General features: G+C 47.6%; 9 non-coding genes across 9 annotated transcripts in view; all 9 read right to left on the bottom strand.

Moving 5' to 3' along the window:
• The window catches only part of LOC146232180 (5S ribosomal RNA), a 119-nt gene extending 11 nt beyond the window's left edge, over positions 1–108 (bottom strand). Inside the window, exon 1 of the ribosomal RNA XR_014744502.1 lies at positions 1–108. This exon is cut by the window's left edge and continues 11 nt beyond it. This is a non-coding gene — a ribosomal RNA (5S ribosomal RNA).
• A 172-nt stretch (positions 109–280) lies between these two features.
• On the bottom strand, positions 281–399 carry LOC146232179 (5S ribosomal RNA). Its single transcript, XR_014744565.1, has one exon. It is a non-coding gene; the product is annotated as a 5S ribosomal RNA (ribosomal RNA).
• A 184-nt stretch (positions 400–583) lies between these two features.
• LOC146232178 (5S ribosomal RNA) lies at positions 584–702 on the bottom strand. Its single transcript, XR_014744563.1, has one exon. It is a non-coding gene; the product is annotated as a 5S ribosomal RNA (ribosomal RNA).
• Positions 703–876: 174 nt separating this feature from the next.
• On the bottom strand, positions 877–995 carry LOC146232177 (5S ribosomal RNA). The gene has a single exon (XR_014744714.1). It is a non-coding gene; the product is annotated as a 5S ribosomal RNA (ribosomal RNA).
• Positions 996–1,173: 178 nt separating this feature from the next.
• Positions 1,174–1,292, bottom strand: LOC146232176 (5S ribosomal RNA). Its single transcript, XR_014744562.1, has one exon. It is a non-coding gene; the product is annotated as a 5S ribosomal RNA (ribosomal RNA).
• Positions 1,293–1,466: 174 nt separating this feature from the next.
• On the bottom strand, positions 1,467–1,585 carry LOC146232175 (5S ribosomal RNA). Its single transcript, XR_014744561.1, has one exon. It is a non-coding gene; the product is annotated as a 5S ribosomal RNA (ribosomal RNA).
• Positions 1,586–1,781: 196 nt separating this feature from the next.
• LOC146232174 (5S ribosomal RNA) lies at positions 1,782–1,900 on the bottom strand. The gene has a single exon (XR_014744560.1). It is a non-coding gene; the product is annotated as a 5S ribosomal RNA (ribosomal RNA).
• A 174-nt stretch (positions 1,901–2,074) lies between these two features.
• LOC146232173 (5S ribosomal RNA) lies at positions 2,075–2,193 on the bottom strand. Its single transcript, XR_014744559.1, has one exon. It is a non-coding gene; the product is annotated as a 5S ribosomal RNA (ribosomal RNA).
• Positions 2,194–2,367: 174 nt separating this feature from the next.
• LOC146232172 (5S ribosomal RNA) lies at positions 2,368–2,486 on the bottom strand. The gene has a single exon (XR_014744557.1). It is a non-coding gene; the product is annotated as a 5S ribosomal RNA (ribosomal RNA).
• Between the last annotated feature and the right edge of the window lie 14 nt (positions 2,487–2,500).

Below are 2,500 nucleotides of genomic sequence, written 5' to 3'. Positions count from 1 at the left end.
CCTGGTATTCCCAGGCGGTCTCCCATCCAAGTACTAACCAGGCCCAACCCTGCTTAGCTTCCGAGATCAGACGAGATCGGGCGTTGCCAGGCTGGTATGGCCGTACGAAATAAGTTGACAACCATAGGCTACTTATCCATATACAGATTTAGCAATTGACAATGCAAGGTGGTCTCTCTCTCTCTCTCTCTCCCTCTCGTGTCAAAATGAAAACAGCTTCCAGCCCCTTTCATGAAGGACTACTTGTGCATATTGCAAGATTTCAGTTTCTAAGTGAATGAGCATACAGCACCTGGTATTCCCAGGCGGTCTCCCATCCAAGTACTAACCAGGCCCGACCCTGCTTAGCTTCCGAGATCAGACGAGATCGGGCGTTGCCAGGCTGGTATGGCCGTACGAAATAAGTTGACAACCATAGGCTACTTATCCATATACAGATTTAGCAATTGACAATGCAAGGTGGTCTCTCTCTCTCTCTCTCTCTCTCTCTCTCGTGTCAAAATGAAAACAGTTTCCAGCCCCTTTCATGAAGGACTACTTGTGCATATTGCAAGATGTCAGTTTCTAAGTGAATGAGCAAAAGAGCATACAGCACCTGGTATTCCCAGGCGGTCTCCCATCCAAGTACTAACCAGGCCCGACCCTGCTTAGCTTCCGAGATCAGACGAGATCGGGCGTTGCCAGGCTGGTATGGCCGTACGAAATAAGTTGACAACCATGGGCTACTTATCCATATACAGATTTAGCAATTGACAATGCAAGGTAGTCTCTCTCTCTCTATCTCTCGTGTCAAAATGAAAACAGCTTCCAGCCCCTTTCATGAAGGACTACTTGTGCATATTGCAAGATGTCAGTTTCTAAGTGAATGAGCAAAAGAGCATACAGCACCTGGTATTCCCAGGCGGTCTCCCATCCAAGTACTAACCAGGCCCGACCCTGCTTAGCTTCCGAGATCAGACGAGATCGGGCGTTGCCAGGCTGGTATGGCTGTACGAAATAAGTTGACAACCATAGGCTACTTATCCATATACAGATTTAGCAATTGACAATGCAAGGTGGTCTCTCTCTCTCTCTCTCTCTCTCGTGTCAAAATGAAAACAGCTTCCAGCCCCTTTCATGAAGGACTACTTGTGCATATTGCAAGATTTCAGTTTCTAAGTGAATGAGCAAAAGAGCATACAGCACCTGGTATTCCCAGGCGGTCTCCCATCCAAGTACTAACCAGGCCCGACCCTGCTTAGCTTCCGAGATCAGACGAGATCGGGCGTTGCCAGGCTGGTATGGCCGTACGAAACAAGTTGACAACCATAGGCTACTTATCCATATACAGATTTAGCAATTGACAATGCAAGGTAGTCTCTCTCTCTCTCTCTCTCTCTCTCTCGTGTCAAAATGAAAACAGCTTCCAGCCCCTTTCATGAAGGACTACTTGTGCATATTGCAAGATTTCAGTTTCTAAGTGAATGAGCATACAGCACCTGGTATTCCCAGGCGGTCTCCCATCCAAGTACTAACCAGGCCCGACCCTGCTTAGCTTCCGAGATCAGACGAGATCGGGCGTTGCCAGGCTGGTATGGCCGTACGAAATAAGTTGACAACCATAGGCTACTTATCCATATACAGATTTAGCAATTGACAATGCAAGGTGGTCTCTCTCTCTCTCTCTCTCTCTCTCTCTCTCTCTCTCTCTCGTGTCAAAATGAAAACAGTTTCCAGCCCCTTTCATGAAGGACTACTTGTGCATATTGCAAGATGTCAGTTTCTAAGTGAATGAGCAAAAGAGCATACAGCACCTGGTATTCCCAGGCGGTCTCCCATCCAAGTACTAACCAGGCCCGACCCTGCTTAGCTTCCGAGATCAGACGAGATCGGGCGTTGCCAGGCTGGTATGGCCGTACGAAATAAGTTGACAACCATAGGCTACTTATCCATATACAGATTTAGCAATTGACAATGCAAGGTAGTCTCTCTCTCTCTATCTCTCGTGTCAAAATGAAAACAGCTTCCAGCCCCTTTCATGAAGGACTACTTGTGCATATTGCAAGATGTCAGTTTCTAAGTGAATGAGCAAAAGAGCATACAGCACCTGGTATTCCCAGGCGGTCTCCCATCCAAGTACTAACCAGGCCCGACCCTGCTTAGCTTCCGAGATCAGACGAGATCGGGCGTTGCCAGGCTGGTATGGCCGTACGAAATAAGTTGACAACCATAGGCTACTTATCCATATACAGATTTAGCAATTGACAATGCAAGGTAGTCTCTCTCTCTCTATCTCTCGTGTCAAAATGAAAACAGCTTCCAGCCCCTTTCATGAAGGACTACTTGTGCATATTGCAAGATGTCAGTTTCTAAGTGAATGAGCAAAAGAGCATACAGCACCTGGTATTCCCAGGCGGTCTCCCATCCAAGTACTAACCAGGCCCGACCCTGCTTAGCTTCCGAGATCAGACGAGATCGGGCGTTGCCAGGCTGGTATGGCCGTACGAAATAAGTTGACAAC

Source organism: Hypomesus nipponensis, chromosome 24, assembly GCF_054491055.1.
Source record: "Hypomesus nipponensis isolate SF chromosome 24, ASM5449105v1, whole genome shotgun sequence".
In the NCBI taxonomy this organism is placed as follows: Eukaryota; Metazoa; Chordata; class Actinopteri; order Osmeriformes; family Osmeridae; genus Hypomesus; species Hypomesus nipponensis.
The sequence above is the reverse complement of the archived record's forward strand: the minus strand, read 5'-3'. Positions and strand labels throughout refer to the sequence as shown.